Source organism: Ovis aries, chromosome 13 (assembly GCF_016772045.2).
Source record: "Ovis aries strain OAR_USU_Benz2616 breed Rambouillet chromosome 13, ARS-UI_Ramb_v3.0, whole genome shotgun sequence".
NCBI lineage: Eukaryota > Metazoa > Chordata > Mammalia > Artiodactyla > Bovidae > Ovis > Ovis aries.
Genome location: NC_056066.1, coordinates 64,126,186 through 64,150,237, shown reverse-complemented (window position 1 = coordinate 64,150,237; position 24,052 = coordinate 64,126,186). Strand labels below are relative to the sequence as shown.

General features: G+C 40.4%; 1 protein-coding gene across 18 annotated transcripts in view; it reads left to right on the top strand.

The window, feature by feature from the left end:
* The first annotated feature begins 7,832 nt into the window (after positions 1–7,832).
* NCOA6 (nuclear receptor coactivator 6) overlaps positions 7,833–24,052 on the top strand; it is a 91,854-nt gene continuing 75,634 nt past the window's right edge. For 6 of the 18 annotated variants that reach the window (XM_060397725.1, XM_060397724.1, XM_060397729.1 and 3 more), the window contains exon 1: positions 7,833–7,989. The gene's annotated coding sequence lies outside the window, so the exon portion shown is untranslated. Of the gene's footprint in view, positions 7,990–8,091; positions 9,474–9,721; positions 9,782–22,067; positions 22,147–24,052 lie in introns of those variants that run through there. The other 12 variants (XM_042230065.1, XM_060397726.1, XM_060397721.1 and 9 more) reach the window with 7 other exon arrangements.

Sequence of the window (24,052 nt, the reverse complement as noted above, 5' to 3'; positions counted from 1 at the left end):
TAGTTAAGATATGAAGCTGCCTGACTTCAAAACTTGCTATACGACAAAGTTACAGGAATCAAAACACTGTGCTACCAGCAGGAAGATGAATATATCAATGGAATAGAATTGAGAGTTCAGAAATAAACCATCTACCTATGATCAATCTATCTTGACTTTTCACAAGGATGCCCAGATCATTCAATGGAAAAAGAATAGTCTCTTCAACAAACTATGTTGATACAACTAAATATTGACTTACAAAAGAATGAAGTTTGACCCTTAACTCACAGCATATACATAAAATAACTCATAATGGATCAAAGACCAAATGTAAGACCTAAAACTATAAAACTCTTAGAAAGAAACACTGAAGTAAATCTTCATGATTTTGGATCTATGGCAAACAAAAGCAGAAACAACAGATGAAAAAAGTAGGTAAACTAAACTGCATCAAAATTTAAAATTTTTGTGCATCAAAGGACACTGTCAAGAGAGTGAAAAGACAACCCCCAAAATGAAAAAAATGTTTGCAACCAAATACATGATAAGGGGGACTTCCCTGGTGGTTCAGGAGGTAAGACTCTGTGCTCCCAATGCAGAGGGCTTGAGTTTGATTCCTGGTCAGGGAACTAGCAGCTTCCCTGATAGCTCAGTTGGTAAAGAATCCGCCTGCAATGCAGAAGACCCCTATTTGATCCCTGGGTTGGGAAGATCCCCTGGAGAAGGGAAAGGCCACCCACTCCAGTATCCTGGCCTGGAGAATTCCATGGACTGTATAGTCCATGGAGTCAAAGAGTTGAACATGACTGAGCAACTTTTCACCTCACAGGGAACTAGATCCCACATTCTATAACTAATACCTGGTTCAGTTCACTTCAGTTCAGTCACTCAGTCGTGTATAACTCTTTGCAACCCATGGACTGCAGCTTGCCAGGCTTCCCTGTCTATCACCAACTCCCAGAGCTTACTCAAACTCATGTCCATAGAGTCAGTGATGCCATCCAACCATCTTATCCTCTGTCGTCCCCTTCTCCTCTTGCCTTCAATCCTTTCCAGCATCAGTCTTTCCCAATGAGTCAGTTCTTCACATCAGATGGCCAAAGTATTGGAATTTCAGCTTCAGCATCAGTCCTTCCAGTGAGTTTTCAGGACTGATTTCCTTTAGGATTGACTGGTTTGACCTCCTTGCTGTCCAAGGGACTCTCAAGAGTCTTCTCCAACACCACAGTTCAAAAGCATCAGTTCTTTGGTGGTTAGCTTTCTTTATGGCCCAACTCTCACATGCATACATGACTACTGGAAAAACAATAGCTTTGACTAGACAGACCTTTGTCAGCAAAGTAATATCTGCTTTTTAATATGCTGTCTTGGTCTGTCATACCTTTCCTTCCAAGGAGCAAGAGTCTTTTAATTTCATGGCTGCAGTCACCATCTGCAGTGATTTTGGAGCCCAAGAAAAGTCTCACTGTTTCCATTGTTTTTCCATCTATTTGCCATGAAGTGATGGGACTGGATGCCATGATCTTCATTTTTTGAACATTAAGTTTTAAGCCAGCTTTTTCACTCTCCACTTTCATTTTCATCAAGAGGCTCTTTAGTTCCTCTTCACTTTCTGCCATAAGGATGATGTCATCTGCATATCTGAGGTAACTGATATTTCTCTTGGACCGAGCAATCATAGTCCTAGGTATAAATCTAGCAAAAATTATACATGTGTCTACTCAAATACATAGGCAAGAAGGTTCATAGTAGTACTATTAAAAGTTGACCTACAGTGAAAACTGAAATGCTCATCATCAGTAGAACGGATAAACTGTGACAAATTAAAATAAGGAACTATATGTAGCAATGAAATGGAACCAACTACAACTACTTGCAACAATATAGAAGAATCTCAAAAACACAAAATTGAGCAAAAGAAGGCAGACTCAGAAGAGCACATTTTATATGCTTCCATTTACATAAAATTTAATACCTGATAAACCTAATCTATGAAGTTAAAAGTCAGAGTACTATTTACCCTCAGAGGGGTGGAAAAGGAGAACGAAGGAGCTTTTGTGGGGCTCAAATGTTCTGTTTCTTGATTTGGATGTTGGTTGGACATCCGGTCCCATCACTTCATGAGAAATAGATGGGGAAACAGTGGACACAGTGGCAGACTTTATTTTGGGGCGCTCCAAAATCACTGCAGATGGTGACTGCACCCATGAAATTAAAAGACGCTTCCTCCTTGGAAGGAAAGTTATGAACAATCTAAACAGCATATTAAAAAGCAGAGATATTACTTTGCCAACAAAGGTCCGTCTAATCAGAGGTATGGTTTTTCTAGTAGTCATATATGGGTGTGAGAGTTGGACTATAAAGAAAGCTGAGCACTGAAGAATTGATGCTTTTGGATTGCAGTGTTGAAGAAGATTTTTGAGAGTCCCTTGGACAGCAAGGAGATCCAACCAGTCCATCCTAAAGGAGATCAGTCCTGAGTGTTCATTGGAAGGACTGATGTTGAAGCTGAAACTCCAATACTTTGGCCACCTGATGCATAGAACTGACTCATTGGAAAAGACCCTGATGCTGGGAAAGATTGAAGGTGGGGGGAGAAGGGGACAACAGAGGATGAGGTGGTTGGATGGCATCACTGACTCAATGGACAAAAGTTTGGGTAAACTCCAGGAATTGGTGATGGACAGGGAGGCCTGGCAAGCTGCAGTCCATGGGGTTGCAAAGAGTCAGACACGGCTGAGCGACTGAACTGAACAGGATGTGTGTGTCCATTTTGTGGAAAATCATCATTACACTTATAAGTTGTGTATTTTCATGTCTTTATGTTATATGCTAATATAATGTTTAAAATAGTCAGAATATTTTTGAAATCAGGTTTTATAAGCCCTAAATATTTCTCCTTTTTTTTTGGTCTCTTCTTGATACTCTTTCATTTTTTTCGATTGTGTATTCTATTTTTCAAAATTTTTATCCCTCTTCAAGACACTATTTCCTATTGTCTGAAAACTGAACTGATTTTGTAATAAGGCACATTACTGCCATCTACTGGTAAATTACCACAATAAAGGTATACTTTACAGTGTGTACCAGTGAGTGGCATCCATTTACATGTGATGTCCTCCAGTAAGACACAGCTTGCCTAACCAAATGTGATAACCTTGCCATTTGGCACCATCGTGATGAATCCCACAGACAGTAGCATGTTGATGCTCTCTAGTAGGCTTTAGTCTTCTTTTTTTTTTTTTTTTCCTGTTTGATGCTGTTCTTACCACTGCAAAGCTTAAGCCCATCAGACAAACATGAAAATAAATGTTCAAAAAATGCCAATCAAAGTTAGTCAGAAAGAAATATATATGCGGTGGTTGTGGTTTGGTCGCTAAGTCATGTCCGATCCTTGCAACTCCACAGACTATGTAGCCTGCTGGGCTCCTCTGTCCATGGAATTCTCCAGGCAAGAATACTGGAGTGGGTTGCCATTTCCTTCTCTAGGGTACATTTCTGACCCAGGAATTGAACCCAAGTCTCTTGCACTGCAGGCAGATTCTTGACCGACTGAGCTACGAGGGAAGCCCTAACACATATATATGGAATCTAATAAAGTGGTACTGATGAACTTATTTGCAGGGGAAAAATAGAGATGCAGACGTAAAGAACAGACTTGTGGTCACAGAGTGGGAAGGAGAGAATGGGACAAACTGAGAGATTAGCACTGACATATATACCCTACAAAGTGTAAAATAGATACCTGGTGGGAAGCTGCTGTATAACAAAGGGAGCTCAGCTCCGGGCTCTGTGATGACCTAGATGGGTGGGATGGTGGTGTGGGAGGGAGGCTCAAAAGGGAGGGCAGATATGTATACTTATAGCCGATTCATGTAGTTGTACAGCAGAAACTAACACAACATTGTAAAACAACTATCATCCAATTTTAAAAAAGGCCAAATTGTTCACATCAAAGAATAATTAATTAGATGGTGATGAACAGGGAGGCCTGGCGTGCTGCGATTCATGGGGTTGCAAAGAGTCAGACACGACTGAGCGACTGAACTGAACTGAACTGAACTTTCTCTTTATCTACTGGACTTCCTTGGTGGGTCAAACAGTAAAGAATCTGTCTGCAGTGCAGGAGATCCAGTTTTGATCCCTGGGTCAGGAAGATCCTCTGGAAAAGGAAATGGCAATCCACTTCAGTATTCTTGGCTGGAGAATTCCATGGACAGAGGAGCCTGGCAGCCAACATACAGTTCATGGGTCACAAAGAATTGGACATGACTGAGCATCTAACAGTTTCTTTTTATCTAAATCTGAATCCAGAACAGTCCTGGATGTCTCAGGACTGCTTTTCTTGCTCAGAGAATTCTGTGAAACAGCCTGATAACCTCTTCAGTGGCCTCAGGTAGTCTGTTGCTTATTGAGGCTATCATAAGTGCTAGTCACTCTTCTAAACATTTTGTATCTACTAATTCATTTTGAAGTGAAGTGAAAAGTGAAGTGGTGCTTTTGAACTGTGGTGTTGGAGAAGACTCTTGAGAGTCCCTTGGACAGCAAGGAGATCCAACTAGTTCATCCTAAAAGAAATCAGTCCTGAATATTCATTGGAAGGACTGATGCTGAAGCTGAAACTCCAATACTTTGGCCATCTGATGTAAACAACCGACTCACTGGAAAAGACCCTGATGCTGGGAAAGATTGAAGGCAAGAGGAGAAGGGGACAACAGAGGATGAGACGGTTGGATGGCATCATCAACACTATGGACACGAGTTTGAGTAAGCTCTGGGGGTTGGTGATGGACAGGGAAGCCTGGCATGCTGCAGTCCCTGGGTTCGCAGAGTCAGACAACTGAGTGAATGAACCGGACTGAACTGAAAGTCACTCAGTTGAGTCCGACTCTTTGTGAGCCCATGGACTGTAGCCCACCAGGCTCCTCTCTCCGTGGGATTCTCCGGGAAAGAGTACTAGAGCGGGTAGCCGTTCCGTTCTCCAGGGGATCTTCCCCACCCAGGGATTTAACCTGGGTCTCCTGCATTGCAGGCAGATTCTTTACCGTCTGATCCTGTAAGGCACCCTTATTATCTGCACCTTACAGATGAGGCAATTGTAGCACAAAAATGTTAAATTATATTATGATACTACAAAAATAGAGCTTATAGTCTTTTGGGAACAAAAACCATGTAAGGATTTAAAAACAAAGGGAAAAAATACTTTGGACCCTCTGGGACGAGTCATTTTTCTCCTTTTGGTCCAAGCTGTATCATCCGTAAGATAAGAACTCTGGATTTACCTGAAGTCACACAGCTAATAGGGGCTTCCCTTGTAGCTCAGTCAGTGAAGCATCTGCCTGTAATGCAGGAGACCCGGGTTTGATTCCTGGATCAGAAAGATCCCCTGGAGAAGGAAATGGCAACCCACTCCAATATTCTTGCTGGGAAATCCCATGGACAGAGGAGCCTGGAAGGCTACAAAGAGCTGGACATGACTAAGCCACCAACAGTTTCAGCTTTCTTTTTCAGTTTCCTCGTATGAGGAATCACATAGTAGTTGATCTTTTGTGACTGAATTATCTCACTTACGGAGAGAGCAATGGCACCCCACTCCAGTACTCTTGCCTGGAAAATCCCATGGATGGAGGAGCCTGGTAGGCTGCAGTCCATGGGGTCGATAGGAGTCAGACACGACTGAGAGACTTCACTTTCACTTTTCACTTTCATGCATTGGAGAAGGAAATGGCAACCCACTCCAGTGTTCTTGCCTGGAGAATCCCAGGGACGGGGGAGCCTAGTGGGCTGCCGTCTGTGGGGTCGCGCAGAGTCAGACACGACTGAAGCAACTTAGCAGCAGTAGCAACAGTATCTCACTTAGCATAATGTTTTCAATGTCTGCAATGTTATAGCATGTGCCAAAATTTCCTTCCTTTTTAAGGCTAATGTTACATTGTATGTATATGCCACCATTTTGTTTATCCATTCATCTGACAGATATATAGCCTCCTTCTACCTTTTGGCTGCAGTGAATAATGCTCCTATGAACATGAGTACATAGCACAGTACATATGCATAGTACATAGAACATAGTACATAGCATAGTACAAATATCTGCTTAAGTCCCTGCTTCTACTTTCTTGGGGTAAATATCCAGAAGTAGTATTTTTGGATCAGATGGTAATTCTATATTTAACTTTTTGAAGTTAAAGTGATAACTGTGGTGGTAAACGGTAACGTAGGTAAAAATGTATTAGGTGTACACTTAAGATGTTTGCATTTTCCTGTATGTAAATCATGCTCCATTTTCTAAAAGAAGAAAAAGCTTAAAATTTTTTTTCTAGGTTCTTGTAAACCCTCTTGGTGTTAATTTCTTGGGCTCAAGTGTCCGAGGTGCCCTTTTGGCTGCCTGTGGTTCTCTTTATTTTTCTCTGCCCTTTAGGGTCCACCACCATTCTCAGGATTCACACACAACAAATATTTACTGAACATATGCTCTGTGCCAGGCCCTGTGCTATGTGCTGAGAAAACCGCAATAAACAAGATGGATAAACTCTCCCTCCTAATGAGGTCCACAGCCTCCAGAAAACAGGTGATAAACAACCTAGTGAGTCCTATTGAGGACAAGGAAGAGAACTTGCCTAAAGAATCCTCAGAGAAGGTGTCCTTGGGGTAGTGATGTTTGAGCAGGGATCTGAAGGCTGACAAATTATCTAATGAGGAGGGGGAGCACACCAGATGGACCGATCAGCATGTGCAAGGATCCTAAGAAGGAAGGAAGTACAGAATGTGAAGATCAGTGTACTTAAAGTCCAGAGAGAGTTAAAGAGTGCTAGGAGATAAGCCTGGCGATGTGGGATGGGCAAGAGACATCTATTTGGCCTTTATCATAAGAGCAATCTGAACCATCAAATAGTTTTAAATAGAGGAGAGACATGATCAGATTTCTGACTTAGAAATATTGCTCTGACAGCAGGGTGGAGAATAGGTTGGAGGGGAGCCAGGGAGAATGTGGACTGGCCTTAGAGGGCTACTGCACCACTCCAAGCACATGGTGTGTGCTCAATAAATATATTGGTGGAATGAAATGACTCTGGCTTTTCTTAGATGAGACCAACATGCCTGAGCTGTACAATCAGCTAACAATCCCCTGTTTATCTATATAACATGATGCTTGTAATCGACCCTTAACTCCCATTTCACAGATGAGGAAGTTGAACTTGAGGCAAAGGAAAATTACACAGCTATCAAGAGTGAAAGCCGGATCTGAATCCAGGCCTTTAGGACAGGCATCAAGCCCAGGGCTCGGGAGGCTTCCCTACATTTGGGAAGAGGGGGAAAGGGCCACACTCCCCTGTACCCACTGAGTCTGCTAGGGTCACAGTGATGGGACTTACAGGCAGACATCAGTAATAAAGGCTAAAGATGATCTTTATCATCATTAGCGTTATTAGATACTACGTGTCAGGCACTGTGCCAAGGGCTTTCCATGCTTTCCCTCATTTCCTCTTTGCAAAGACTATTATTATATCCGTATCTCAGGTACATAAACTGAGGCTTGGAGAGTTGACTTGCCCAAGAACACTCAGCTTAGAGGGTTTCCATATGGCTGTGCAGTGACTCCAAGATGGGGGCAGCAGCCACTGGGACTATTACAGCGCCAGGAGACAAACAATCTCATATCCCGGCTCGAAGTCTGCACCCAACCGAGCTGGTGCGCGCTCGGCCCCGCGCTCTCGGGGACGTTTGGTCACGTGGCCAAGGCCCCGCCCCCGCCCTACCCCGCCCTCTCCCGCGCTCCCACCCTCTCTCCCTCCCTCCCCCTCCCTCCCCGACCCGGTCCGGCCCATCCCCCTCCCCGCCGGCTCCCTGAGGCCCAGCCGGGTCGGGCTGCGGGCGGCCGGGCGCCGACGGCCGGATAGACGGGCGCACGCGAGGACGGACCGACAGACACACGGAGGGCCGCGGGCACGCACGGCCCGGGCCGGTGCTCCGAGGCCCGCCCGGGAGGGCTGGGGCCGCGCTCAGGTGAGCTGACGGCGACGCGGGCCCGTAAGGGGTGGGCCCGCCGGGCGTCCGCGGTGCCGGCCCGGCTGGCTCCGCGGGAAGGAGGCGCCGCCCGGGCCCGGCGCGGGAAAATGGCGCCGGCGGACCGTGGAGCACGGCCCCTGTGCGGTCCCGGCCCGTAGCCGCCCCGCCCGCCCGCCGCGCTCGTGTCCCCGTCGCCATGTTGGGGAGCGGGCCCGGGGCCTGCGGGCGCGGGCGCTGGGGACTGCTGGGGGCCCGGCAGTGGTGGGGAGGGTGCGGGACTCGGTGTCCGGGAGCTGAGGGAGTGCTGAGCCGGCTGGGGTCTGCACGGGGTGGCGCTCCAGGCCTGAGGAACTGGAGAGAGTCGGACGTGGGGTCGTGGCCGGGGTCGCCGAGAAGGGTCGCTGGGTCCAAACGGGATCGGGATCGGGATCCGTGGGGCTTGGGGATCAGGAACTGGAGCTGGGTCAGGTCGTGGTCCATGTTCAGGACCCCAGGCCGGCAGGGCGCGGAGGGGCGTGGGATTTGAGCCCAGGCTGTCAGGGCTGGGACAGTTCTTTGCGGGGGGCGGGGGGTGGTGGTGAAAGGGTTGATTGGAAATGGGGGCCTTTTCGGTACAGAGGCGAATATCAGACTGGTCTAGTCGTTAGAGTTGCGGGGCAAGTCCGTGTAACTCCCAAGGGACTGAGGACGTATGTGCCCCCAGGATCCTGCACCTCCGTATTGGCAGGAGGAACAGAAAAAGTAATGCTTTGATGAAGAAGAGAGAGAAGGGGGATTGAGGTGTGGGTGCAGGAGCTGGCCAGCAAAAGAATGCAAAGTGGAACTGGTTGGCAAGAAGAGAGAGCCTTCATCAACTTAGGGAGTTTGTGTGTGTGTCTTTAAAAGGAGGGACCTGGCTGTTTGTGGGCGGTGACCCAAGGTGTCTTCCCAGGAAGGGGACAGCCCACTGTTTTTTAAGAGCAGTGTCACCTGGGGAGGTCATCAGAAAGGCGTTATTGAAGCCATGAGAATGGTAAAGGATTAAATGTGTGAAAACTGCAAAGGCCTTAGATCATGTAATGATTTTAGATTATGTAGTGATTTTAGCTGAGACACAGAAAAGTAAAGTTGACTTCTCAAGATCTAACCAGTAAATGGCAGAAAGTAGTACTAGAACTCAGGCCTGTTGCCTCCTTATTCAACACAACTGCCTTAGAGGAATTTGCTGGGTGGGCGAAAAGTATTAAGTCAAGTATGGCAGCATATATCAAAGAACTACTAAGTAAGTTCTTTTTGTATTGAGTTTGTCAGTACAAAAAATGAGGGGGATAGGAGGAAAGTATAGATAACTAGCTATTTGATAATTTCTAGTGTACTTCTGTTTGTGCAAAGAAGTTATCTTCAGAATCTTTTTGACTTCTATCTTTATGTAGAGTCTTAAAAGATGCTCCTTCTCTTCTAGGTGTTTACTGTACAGCAAAGGGATACAAAAAGCCTAAAAGGTAACAGTGAACAATGAATCTCTATCATGACTGTAATTGACGTTCTATCATGATAGAGGAATTCAAAGTCCCCATGGGCTATGAGAGAATTCTCAGTTTTGTTATAGTTGTCCCAGGGCCCCCATATAATTAAAAGAGACTTTCAACAAAAAGGTTATGAAGTTGTTCATAGCAATGATATTTTTAACATATGTTCAGTATCCTTATTCAGCAAGATGATTCATTTGTTTTGGGTCTTTCTAATGCAGGAAAGCCTAATCTTGTCTGTACCATGGGCCCCTTTGTTGCTGTTCAGTCACTAAGTGAAAGTAAGTGAAGTTGCTCAGTTGTGTTGGACTCTTTGCGACCCCGTAGACTGTAGCCTACCAGGCTTCTCCGTCCATGAGATTCTCCAGGCAAGAATACTGGAGTGGGTTACCATTTCCTTCTCCAGGGGATCTTCCCGACCCAGGGATTGAACCCAGGTCTCCCGCATTGGAGGCAGGCGTTGCTACCTCATGGACTGCAGCATTCCAGGCTTCCTTGTCCTTCATTATCTCCCAGAGTTTCTCAGATTCATGTACAGTGTGTTGATGATGCCATCCAACCACCTCATCCACTGTCGCCCTCTTCTCCTCCTGCCCTCAATCTTTCCCAGCATCAGGGTCTTTTCCAGCGAGTTGGCTCTTTGCATCAGGTGGCCAAAGGATTGGAGCTTCAACATCAGTCTTTCCAATAAATATTCAGGATTGATTTCCTTTAGGATTGACTGGTTTAATCTCCTTGCACTCAAAGGGACTCTCAAGAGTCTTCTCCAGTACCACAGTTGGAAAGCATCAATTCTTCAGTGCTCAGGCTTCCTTTTGGTCCAACTCTCTGTACATGACTACTGGAAAAACCATAGCTTTGACTAGATGGACCTTTGTCGGTAGTCTAGCAAAGCTTATGGATCCCTTTCAGGATAATATTTTTAATTACATAAAACAAAACACATGGGGTTATAGAGAAACCAGTTGTATTGAAATGCAATTATTGCAGTATATAAATTGTGATGTAATATAGATATACACTTCTTTATCAGCAAATTAAGAAATTAGATCTAGTGGTGGGTCTGATAATTATCTCAAATGAGCATAATAATTCTGCAATAACTATAATATGATATAAAGATATCTGTGATTACAGTAGCAGAATCACAGATCTGCTAATACAAGAATGGCTTACTGCCTACATTCATATTTGAATAAAATGGTAGCTTCAGTTAGAAGTTAGTGAAAATAAAGTAATTTTTTTTTCCCTATCCAAGTTCACAGCCCCTCCCCTCCTTCCCCCGGAATTCTGTCTGTGAACTCCCATCTGTGAACCCCAGGTTAAGGAACCACAAAGGATGTCTTCCATTTAATAGACATTTACTATTTGCTGAGACATCTATTTATATCAGCCATTATGATAGGCTGTGAGGAGTCATAGATCTTTAAGGCAGGATAGGGTCTTTTCAGTTTGGATATTCAGTCCCATGAGAGAAGTGAACATGTAAACAGTGACCATTCAGGATGTTAAATGCCAAAGGAGAGCTGTCAGTTTCTTAGGACACAGTTAGGCAAGTCTCTGCTCTAGGATTAGGGAAGGCTTTGGAAATAAGTGAGACTTGAGATGTGTCCTGAAGGATAAAGGAGTTTGCCAGATGCAGAAGAGAGAAGAGCTTTCACGTAAGAACATATATTTTCAGGGAATGTAATTTAACGTGTCTGCAGCATAGTGTGTTTGTGTGAAAGAGTGGTTGGAGATGAGACTGGGAAGGTTGTTTGGAACCTGGGTTGAAGGACCTTGCTAAGGAGTTTGGACTGAATTCTTGGCTTTTAGAGAGGCATTCAAGGCTTTCAAGGAGTGGAGTTATGATGAGGTTTAATTTTTAGGAGATAAATGAATGTGTTTTGGAGGGAGGGTGGATTGGAGAGCAGAAAAGAAATAATGAGGGAATGAGGGCCTGAACCAAGCCAGAAGCTGGGCACGTTGACTAGAGTTAGAATTTTCAAGTGTTGATATAATTACATTGTGAGTGATGAGCGAGAAGGGGAATTTTTTAGATTTCTCGTTTGAGGTGGCAGTCAAAGAGGTTTAAAAAAGGAATGAAAGGAAAATGAGTGAGAATTGCTGCAGATAATAAGGAAAAAGGTTTTTTTTTATAGAATAATAGACTTTTGGAAGCCAGTACAGAGATGTAAAAGTGTGATGTCCTTTATTGCTTAAGAAAATCATGTGTCAATAGACTGGGAAAGTATTCCTAGAGCAGGGAAATCATAACTGTCAATGTCAGGTCTTGGCAAATTGTGGCCCATGCATCAAATCTGTTCCACCACCTGTTTATGTAAATAAAGTTTTATTGCAGCATCGGCACACTCATTTACATATTGCTTTTGCCTGCCTTCATACTAGCAATGGCAGGTTAAATAGTTGTGACAGAGAATATATAGCTCACAAAATTGAAAATATTTACTTTCTGGCCCTTTACCAAAGACATTTGCCAGTTCCTGATCTGTGTGTCTGAATGTTGGACAGTAAACTTCTGATTTACCATCCTGTGTGATGAAGAATAACCATCTTGGCACTGTCTTTCTGGCCGGATTCCCCATGCTCTGTGTATCTGCAACATGACATAGATCCCTGAATATTTTATATTGGTCAGTGGTGCCATGGTTTACTGTTTTGGGGTCCACTGTGTGACAACTGGTTCTTGCCAGGTTTTCACAGTTTAGACCTTCCTGGGGCCTATTTTGTCATTTTTTTTCTATTGGGTTGTCTTTTCCAAAAGATTTCTTCATATTTTTTTATTATTAATCCTTTTGTTGATTATATGTGTTACAGATATCATTTCCTGGTTTGTTTTTATCTCCTGCTAATGTTTTTGTATCTCTTTAAGTTGTTAAAAAGTTTTGAATTTTAATCAAGTTTATCTTTTTCTCTCCCAAGATTTAGTAGCTATTCTTTATATTATCTTTTTGCCTTTTATGTTTAGACCTCTTATCTGGAATTGACATGTATGTGTGGTGTGAGGTAGAGTCATTTCATTTTTTCTGATGTACAGTTAATTATCCCAGCATCATTTATTGAATGGTACTCTGTCTTCGTATTGTGAGCTCTTTTTGGTGAAATCTGTTGAAGGCCCTGTTTCCAGCTCCATGGTTTGTGAATTGTGTACCTTGGACACGTTGGATAACCGCTTTGTGCCTTGCTTTTCTCATCTTTAAAATAAGGAAAGTAGAGTTGTTGTGAGGATTAAGTAAGCTAATTCTTATAACATGTAGAACAGAGTGGCATCTAGAAAATGCTCAATAATGTTAGCTATTATTTATTATTTCACATTATTGTTCATTTATGATTCCTAGTCAAGAGTGGAAGCTCAATATGCTCAACTCAGTTGTAGACTTTATTCAGTTTTCAGATTGAAAGGGGCCGAGAGCTAAGTGTTGCAGGAGATGCTTCCAGGTGGCTGCTTAATTTTAGCTGCTGCCTTAGACTATCTGCTGGAGTGGAACTCCTCCCTGTAGTTCTTTGCAGTTTTCACTACTCTTTTGTTTTGTTCATTTACTTTATCTCCCTACAGGCATTTCGTTTTCTAGTTCTGGCTTTACCAAAGTTTTATATATTACCTCTCCTGAACTAATAAGGGACATATCAAGATATTGTCAGGATGGCCAGAAACTGACAGATGAGTTTGGGGGCAGGTAAAAACTAAATTATGTTTTTAAGATTGAATCATTCTTAGTCATAATGAATAAATTGATCCTTGAAGTAAGATGAGATGAAATTCAAATCATTGAATATTTAGGCATCTACTATGTGCTGGATACTATAATAGAAATTACCACATTGGTAATAGAAAAGAAAACTAGCTGACCAGCTTTATGAAATACTACAGAAGAGATCTTTTTGCTTGTGATAGGGAGCTGTTTTCCAAGAGAGCGTTTATTTGCATGACAGAGAGGAAATAAAGGCATTTATTCATTTGTCAACAAATTGAACCCTATCATGTACACTGGGCTAGAACTCTGCAGAATACAAGGATAAATCTAGCCAGGATTTGTGTCATGTGGAGTGTATATATAATGTGTTATGGAGCTGGGCTATCAGAGGATGGTACCTGAAAGAGAAGGCCTTTTAAGCAGGATTGCCAAAAATGTTTAGGATCTTACAACTTGAAGAAGAGACAATTTTTTTCCAGGCTGAGGGAAAGCATGAATGTAGAGATGGGAGTTTAAGAGATAGTAAAGAGTCTAGTTTGGTTGGAGAACAGGATTGTCACAGGAATGTTGTTAAAGTTGAGGCTGGAAGTGGAGATTGAACAACAGTAATGATAGTAGTAGGAGCTCTCATTTTTCGCATGCATACCATTTGCCAGATAATGTGCCAGGCATTTTACAAGCAGCATTTCATTTAATCCTCACAATAACCCTGTGAGAGAGGCACTAATTTTAAATCCCCTTTTTGTAGATAAGGAAACTGAGAAATAGAACTAACAATTGATAGAGAATGAGTCTAGGCAGTCCAATTCCAAAGCCTGTGTTCTTAATCTCTGCATACTATACATGGAAGGCTTTGAATCCTCTTCAGTTTGAGGCTGAGAAGTTTAGAATTGATTAAGTAATGGGAAGTCATCAAAAGTGCTTGGCTATGCAGTGACATAATGAAATCTGTGCATTGGGAAAGTAAGCCTGGTCATAAAATACAGGAGCAGCAAGGTGAGAAAGGAGAGATATGGAGGTAGTTTTCTCTCTCCTTCCTCACCAAATTGATTGTTCCTTAAGGGCTGGGACTGTATCTCTCCTTTCCTTCAGCTCTGGTGTCTACTTAACTGTGTTGTCTGTCACATTTATTTATTTTAAAAAATTTATAATCTTTTTTCTACCTTACCTTGCTCTAAAAAGGACTTAAGGTGGCTGCCTAGGAGCTCAATAAACATTTGCTGAGTTAATTAATGAATGACTAGAGGTATATATAGATGTGTACATAAAGGGAATACTATGGTTTTGTTGGAGGGAGTAAATGCAGCCTTATAATTTGGTGATAAGCTATATTTTATATAGAGAGCCTACAAAGTGAAAGGCTAGAACTGCTTCTTTGTTAACTTGTGAAGAATTGTATATTCTGTTTCAGTTAGAATATTAACACTCAGTTCATGATAGCTATGTCAGTTAAAAACCCAAACTCACAGAAACAAGAGAGTAGAAGGGTGGTTGTCAGGAGCCAGGAGATGGGGAGTGGGGAGATTTGATCAGCGGGTATAAACTTACAAGGTGAATAAGTGCTAGGAGTCTGATGTACAGCATGATGACTATAATTAATAGTACTGTGTTATATATTTGAAAGTTGCTAAGAGAATAGATCTTAAATGTTTTTACCATACACATAAAAAATGGTAATTATGTGAGGTGATGGATATGTTAACCAACCTTATTATACTAGCCATTTCTCAATATACATGTGTATCCATCTCATTGTACGCCTTAAACCTATACAATATTGTATATCAATTATATCTCAATAAACCTAGGAGAAAAACTATGTCAGTCTTAATAATGTTAATGATCACCAAATTCAGAGGGTATTCATATTTTAAATAGATAATTGGTTTGTATTTAGCATTAATCAGCTGCAAGTCCCCCCATACACAAAGAGGCAACAAAAATTGCCAAAAACCAGCTCCTTTACTGATATTGAACCTGTTGAATATTAGTTCCATAGTGCCATTTATGTACATTTTCTTAAGACCAGACTGCAGTTTCTTTCAGGAAGAAATAACTAGTTGCAGATTTGTGAATCAGATGCCTGTGAATCAGATTTTACTCAGGGAAATTAGTCAAAAGATTAAGTCCCTTGCCATAAATTTAAATGTTACATGGAAGTAAGGCTGTGTTCTTTCCATCAAATGCAGACTTAAAAGTTCAAACATTTTGGAGAAATTCAAAGACACAGGTTAACTGCCAAATACCAATAAAAGTAGGAAGATATTAAGTAAACCAGCATTTGACTAGATCAGTTACAAATCAATAACATTCTTTTCCATTGTGGATATTAGCTATCAGTAGAATGTACATATACATGCAAGCACATATCTAAGTGTAATATATATTGATATAATTAATATAAGTACATTTGAATCTAGGAACGCTTCCTAAAGAAAATGAATCTTCATCTGAGGTTGTGTGTAACTCTTCAGTATATATGAGGATAACTCATTCAGAAGTTTTACAATCAGAATGATTATGTATTGAGAAAAAGTTAATTATGAAAGTCAGTATATGCTGACTACCTACCACTGTTGAGGTCTGTATACAGTTGATTAGTTAGCTTCTGCCTTTTAGGAAACAAATTCATCTGGGGAAGTGATGTGAACATAAATAAAAGAGGGGAAAGTGTGTTTTAAATGAACTAGTGAGTGCTGTGGGAACTCAGGAGAGATTACTTTTACTTGAAGAATCAGGGACAGCTTCATAGAAAAGGTGGTGTATTTGTTTCCTGCTACTGCTAAGTCGCTTCAGTTGTGTCCGACGCTGTGTGACCCCAGAAACGTCAGCCCACCAGGCTCCCCCGTCCCTGGATTCTCCAGGCAAGAACATTGGCGTGGGTTGCCATTTCCTTCTCCAGTGCATGAAAGTGAAAAGTCAAAGTGAAGTTGCTCAGTCATGTCTGACTCTTAGCGACCCCATGGACTGCAGCCTACCAGGCTCCTCTGTCCATGGGATTTTCCAGGCAAGAGTACTGGAGTGGGGTGCCATTGCTTTCTCCGGTACCTCTTCCTAGCTTCCATCAGTTCTTGACATTTCTTGGTTTGCGGCTACTTCACTCCAGTTTCTGTCTCTGTTGTCACATAGCATTCTACCTTTGTGCCTCTGGATCCAAATTTCTCTCTTATCAGGGCACTAGTCATATTGGATTGGGGGTCTACCTCATCTTAACTAATTGCATCTGTAGTGATTCCAAATCAGGTTACATTCTGTGCTACTGAGGGTTAGGATAAATCTCTTTGGGGAGATGAGATTCAACTTAAAACAGGTGGCATGATACAGAAGTATTAAATTAAAATTTGCTAAGTAAATGGAAGAATAAAACTAGAATGAACTGAGTTAAGGAAAGAAGAACTAAGGGAATGATGGACATAGTAGATTGTAAGGAATACTTAGGAAATGAGATAAAGAAGTCTGATTTGCTGGTGTATTGAGGAGTTGTGAGAAGATGAAGGCAGAGTAAATGCATTGAGGTCCTAGATTCCAGATCTCAGATATTTGAGTGCTGCTGAGTAGGTAGTGTGTGGGAGCAGGATAGCCCTTGCAGAGTTTTGAAACGGTGGACAACTAATTCAGACTTTGGATAATTAATTCAAGCTTTAGGGAGATTCTGTGATCAGGAGAACTTGGATAAACAAATAGTTAGTGACTTAACACACCCCGTCTCCCTCATTTGCCCATGCCAGTAACTTTGCCCCAAGACAGTCCAGAAATTCCTCATAGGCGGAAAACACCACCACGGCGCACGAGGATTTTACTAGCCTCTTGATCAGTCACCTGTGGGCATTGATACACAGCTGCTTTTTTAGGGTCTCTATTCTATTCAGAAGCCTCTCTTTGGATTTATAATCATGTTGTTCTTCATTTTTCCTTCAAACTTTTCTTCAGAATCACTGATTTTCCATCCTATTTTTTGCCTCTTGATTTTTCTGTGAACCATTTTGTTTCTTCCCATGTCTTTTAAAAACATCTGACTAATGGAAGGAATTGAGGAAGATTCTATACTATCCAAGCCACTGATATTCTTTTCTGTATCCTTTCAGTGATAGTTCTGTTGACTTTTGCCCACAGTAGGACTATGGACATTAAATTATGACTATTCATTCAAATTGTGGTCAACAGCCGTGGTCAGGTGCATTTCCTTCTTTGTGCCCAGGCATTTCTTCCTGGTTCTGTATTTGCATCGCACATATTTTCTCTAAGAGCATGTGTCTTCATGACATTTTATTTTATTTTATTTTTTCGTTTTTTTCATGACATTTAAAAAATTATGTTTAAATATTACAAACAAACATAACTTCCTAGTCATCATATGCATATGGTCTTTTCATATAGTTTTTTATACTCTTTCATTTGGCATTATATTGATACACTTTTCTACATGTCAATATAGTCATCATTTTCAGTGAATCCACAGTAAAGTTTAAATCTCTCTGGTTATTTGGCATTTGGATGATTTCCAGTTTGTTTTTATTTTTTATTTGCAATTCTAAATTATACTACTGACCTGATGCAAAGAGTTGACTCATTGGAAAAGACCCTGATGCTGGGAGGGACTAGGGGCAGTAGGAGAAGGGGACGACGGAGGATGAGATGGCTGGATGGCATCACTGACTCGATGGACATGAGTTTGGGTGAACTCCAGGAGTTGGTGATGGACAGGGAGGCCTGGCGTGTTGCGATTCATGGGGTCACAAAGAGTCGGACACGACTGAGCGACTGAACTGAACAGCTTTTTATCCCCCCCCACATTTTTTTCTTAGACTGTATTCCCTAAAATAATTCAGTTTGGTCTAAGGGTATCGCTTTTTTGCTATTTTGTTAGATTATTCTTTAGAAAACTGCCAGTTTATACAGTTCTGCTATAGTTAACAGTAGATTTTATACTTTTTTTCTTCTAGTGTAATAGTGATTGAGGCCTCCCTGATGACTCAGCGGGTTAAGAATCCACCTGCAATGCAGGAGACACGGATTTGATCCCTGTGTGAGGAAGATCCCCTGGAGGAGGGCGTGGCAACCCACTCCAGTATTCTTGCCTGGAGAATCCCATGGACTGAGGAGCCTGGGGGGCCACAGTCCAAAGGATTGCAAAGAGTTGGACAAAACTGAGCAACTAAGCAGGCTCACACACGTAATAGTGATATATCACAGTTTCGTGGGATTTTTGATATTTTAAATGTTTTATTATGAAAAAAATTTTCAGACATTCCCAAAAGACCCTTCCAGAAATAGTTCAATGAACAATTCAGTATGTTGCCATACATTTCGTAATATACTTATTAGGTTAAACCTTTTTAAAATAAAGACATCATATTAGTATGCCTTTAAATACTTTAGCATGCGTCTCTTACAAATAAGAACATTTTCCTACATTGTTGCAACACCATTATCACAGGGAACAAAATTATCAATAAGTCCTTAATGTTTCAAACATTAAGTTTGTATTTGTTTCTCCAGTTGTTTCTATAATGACTTTTACAACTGGCTGATTGGAAGTGGGATGAGATTAAGAACTATGCACTGTATTTGTATTTGTTATTTTTGTAGTCTTTTTTTTTTAAATCTGAAGCAGTTCCCATTTCTTATCTGCTCTCTCACCTCCCCCCACCCTCCAAGGCATTGATTTGTTGAGACCTGAGCATTTTTCTTGTTTGTCCCACATCCTGAATATGCCTGATTGTTTTCTTTGTGGCATTTAACTTGTTCCTTGTATTTTCCTCAATTGGAAGGTTTAAGACGTGATTAGATTGTAGCCTAACATTTTGACAAAAACATTTAATACATTTTTTTACATCGCATCATATCACGAGGTGCATAAATGTCTGGTTTTCCCCTGTTGATGTTAACTTTGATTATAGAGTTAAGATTGTGACTGCCAGATCTCTCCTGTGAAGTTGCATTTTTTTTTCTTTTGTGAGTGAAAGTGAGTGGTGAATATGTTTTTTATTTTTATCATTGATGAGTATTTTTTAGTGTTGAGCTAGTTTTTCATTCGTTTGACCGTTTGTTCAGTGTAGATTTGATATTTTCCTTTAAGTTTGTACTGTGCATTTAAAAAGTTTATATAGTGTAACAAAGAATGATGCGTTATAAAAGATAAATTTCAAGTTTTAAGGTATAGCTTAAATCAAATATAATTTAACCAAAGAAAACCTTACAGATTGCAGATATATATACAGTAGGGGACATTTCTTTGACAGAATCCTGTGATGTTTGCTTTTTAAAAAAGCATTGTAAAAAAAATAAAAATAAAAAATAAAAAAGCATTGTAAGCAGGCAAAACTAAGAAGCGTAAAGCTCTTGAATAAAACAATTTCTTTTTCTTTTCGAAAGAGAGTTAAGTCCTGAATTCATAAGTTGTTTTACAAACCCAACCCCAAAACACTCAGAATTTATTTTTGTTTCTTGTCCTCCTCAGTGTTTCTTTCATTTGGCTGTCTTTATCAACTTTGCCAGTTCTTTATCAACTTTAAATAGCTATTTTGTGTATTTGGGGTCTTTTTGTCACATGGTGCAGATATATTATCCCGGTCTCTCAGTTGGCTTTTGACTTTGTGGTTTGTTCAACACATAGACTATTTTAATTATCGAATCATGTCAGTCAGTCTTTTTCTTTATGATTTCTAGGTTCATGTCTTGGTCACCACCATTCCACTGAAGTTAATAATTCTAATTTTTTTCTATATTTTTGTCTTGTTGATTTTTAATTTTGTTTTTCTCATTTTTGCAACTTGGGCAGAAATTTCTTTGTTTAATATAGATGAGCACGTTTATTATGCTGTTGAATTTCTTTTCTTGATCAAAAACTTCTTTCTTCATTGTTTAGGGTTATAATTATTTTAAACAATCTCTCTTGATTTTGAAGAAATGCTTTTCTGGTTTTTCCAAGTCAATTTGGATGCTCTACCTGTGTTTGAAAATGATAGTGTATTCATCTAATAACAATTCTATCTGCAGGTTTGCCAAGTATATTCTGGGTCATCAATTATGATGAAATGGTAGCTACAGAACTAGAAAGCTGATCTAAGGACTTCAGTGTTTGATTTTTAAAAGAAAGTGACAATTATAAGGGTAAAAAGCCCCCGCCCCCAAAAAAAGGCCTGACAAAACTGTCTTTGAATACATTTTACTCTCCTTTCCGTGGGTTCCTCATCTGCAGATTCAGTCAGCCGGAGATTGAAAACATTCTCCCCCCAAATTCCAGAAAGTTCTAAAAAGCAAGACTTGAATTTCTCAGGACTGGAAACTATTTACCTTGTATTTACAACTGTTTTGACAACTGGTCACATATCAGTTACATTGTGTTAGGTATTATAGGTAATCTAAAGATGATTTCTAGTATGTGGATCAGATGTGCTATTATATGCAAATGCTGCATCATTTTATATGAGGGACTTGACCATCTGCGGATGTTGGTTTTGAGGGGAAGGTCCTGGAGTCAGTCCCTCATGAATACTGAGAGATGACTGTATGCTAAGATAGTGGAGAAAAAGAAACACTGGCAGACTCTTAGAATGATGGTCTAAGGACTTTTTGTAATTTAGAGCCCAGATTTCATGATTTAACAGTTTCTTGTTAGAAACTTAATAGAGAAAGAAAGCCATTGTTCTCTAAAGTTGTTTTCCAACACTTTCTTAAGGTAGGGCAACATTCATTATCATTATATAACATACTTTGCTGCTGCTTTTAAAATGAAGTATTTCTTTTGAAAGAAGTGTCATACATGAAATGAAAGACTTCCCTCCTACTGAGAAGCTTTGGACAAATTATTTACTTGGGCCTTAATTTTTTTTGTCTGTTCCTTGAGGGTATTGGACCTGGGGCCCTCTGATGTTGCTCAGAATCTTGTCAAGTTATGTTTAGGGATTTTTTTTTTTTTAATTATTAGTTCCTACATTGTAAGATTTGGTCAACATGTCAGTGTCATTTGTATATTACAGCATGGATTAAAAGACTAGAAATTTTTTTTGGCCTCGCGGCAGGCAGGAACTTAGTTTCCCAACCAGGGATCAGATTCATGCCCCCTGCTTTGGAAGTGTGGAAGCTTAACCACTGGACCACCAGGGAAGTCCTCTTGCTCTGTTTTTTGACTGAAGCTTTATTCTGAATGAAAGAACGTAGTGGTTCACTATTAGAATATGATGTATAGTGTAGTTTTTTTTCTAAATTTTACTTTATCCTCTTACCATGGTGTCTAACAAAACGGGAAAACTTTCGTTGAGCCTCTGACTTACTCTGCTGATTATGCTCAATTAAAATTATTAACTACAATTGACCTTTGAACAACATTGTCTGACTTTGCCAATCCACTTATATGCAGATTTTTTTCAGTAAATACATAACTGCAGTGCTACACATCCATAGTTGGTAGAATCCATGAATGTAAAACCACAAGTATGGAGGGCTGACTGTAAACTTACACTCAGATTTTTGAATGCTCCTGGGATCAGAGCACCTAACTCCTGAGCTGTTCAAGGGTCAACTGTATGTATCTGTGTTAGTTTAGGGATTTCAGATTTTGTATTTCATACATCTTTCTCACAAATATTTATTTTATTATGAGGCTTCATAAATTATACATATCTTGCACCTGTTCTTTTATGAATATGAAATTAAGAAAAATGAAAAGAGAGACTTGGAGGTAAAGATTGTATTTCACAAATTTATCTTTTCTTATACTGTTAATAAAATATCAGGATTGAAATTTAGATTTAATGTTAATATTCCCTAATCTCTTAAATCATCTATTATGCCTACAAAGAGCAAACCAGGAATTTTACAGTAGTGAAATGACAAGTCTTCTCAACAGGCATTTTGTTTATCTTTTCAGGGCACTAAGTTTCTGTGATTTGACTGGAGGTTTACATAAATTTTCCCTTGGGCGCCCTGGACTTAGGAACAGGAAACATGTAAGAGTTTTTATAAGAAGCTTATGAAATGATGTAGGGAGGATAGAGTTGGATCTTACACTAGTTGTGCCATGGCAAATTGTCTTTGACAGTTTATATTTAACTGTGTATTAATACAATTTTTAAGATACCTTATCTTGAAACATTGAAGGCTATGTGGTTTAAAGGCCAACTTAACTTTTAAAGCAGTATAAGTGTAATATCCAGACCTAGGCATTCATGAAAATCTTATTTAAATTATCCATTCCACAATTTTTTTGTTTCTTATATAGTAACTTCAGGAGCAGGAACCTGTTTAGCAGAGAGCCTCATACATAGTAGGTGATTGTTAAGAGAGGTTGAACAAATGCATCCATTGAAAGTATTCAAATTATAATAGATTAGAAATTATGAAAAAAGAAATTACGAGGGACTTCTTTACACATATATTTTCCATTTAAAAAATTATCTTGTGTTCTTTAAGTCTGAAATGATTTCAAAATGTAAAGTTTTACTCATGCAAAAAAAGTCTCGTGGTGATGGTGGTGGTAAAGTAGTGAGGGTATTGTCTATATTATGCATCTAGACAACAAACCTAGGAGATTTGTATTTTACACAAGCTGAAGAATATATTTGTGTTTGGAGAAGGAAGTGGCACCCACTCCAGTGCTCTTGCCTGGAAAATCCCATGAACAGAGGAGCCTGGTAGTCTGTAGTCCATGGGGTCACACAGAGCTGGACGCGCCTGAGTGACTTCACTTTCACTTTCATGAGGCAGATGACCGAGGAGTTCTAGGATTCTTATTTTACAAAGCAACTGAAAACATTTGAGTAGCGAGATTATTTGTTAAAGTGAAACCATGTGTTTGTTGTTGCGTGTGCATGTTTAGTCATGTCTGATTCTGTGATCCCATGGACTATAACCTGCCAGATTTCTGTCCATAGAATTTTCCATGTTAGAATACTAGAGTGGGTTGCCATTTCCTACTCCAGGGGGATAAATAGTCCTTGAGGTTTCTTAAACTTAGAAGGAACCTGTAATCCTCTTTAGTTCTAGCTTAGTGATCCGTCCTCTCATTTTATAATTTAGGAATCGTAGGGCTTCCCAGGTGGAACAGTGGTAAAGAATTCCACTTGCCAATGCAGGAGGTGCAGGAGACATGGATTCTCTCCCTGGGTCAGGAAGATCCCCTAGGAAAGGAAATGGCAACCCACTCCAGTATTCTTGCCTGGGAATTTCCATAGACAGAGGAGCCTGGCCATGGGGTCACAAGGATTCAGATGTGATTGAGCACACACAGAGAGATTGCACCCTGCCCCAATTCATAGAACCTTATGGGAAGGTCACAACTAGAACTTGGAGCACACTCATCCTGCCATGCTCGGCCTAGCTCTTTTTTCATTCTGTTGGCCTGTGTTTCACAGTTGTGAACCCAGGACATCTGTGTTTTCCATTTGTTTACTTGTTTGGTTTTTGCACTTGTCGTTTGTAATAATTTTTAAGTAGGAGAGTAAATGTTAAAGTTAAATATTATTAGCTTATTTAGGTTTTACAGCAGAACAAGTAGGAAAATGACTTGAAGGACTAAGTCAGTAGCTAACTACACATGTGACCTAGGGCAAATCTTGTAACCTCTGTGAGACTGTATCTGCTACCTTAATTAGAATCCTTCAGGGCTTCTGTCCAGAACAAATATATCTGTTTTTTTTTTTTTTAATATTTGTCACTGAAAGTATAACACAATGCAAAGTGTACAAGTCGTAACAATAGTGAATTATAAAATGAACATACTAAAAAAAATAAAATGAACATACTTGTATAACCATTGCTGTTGTATTTTGAAAAAGCTTCCTTGGTGATAAGCTTTCCTTTAAAAGAAATCACTGGACTTATGGCTGTAGGTAATCTCATTTTTTTTTACAACTC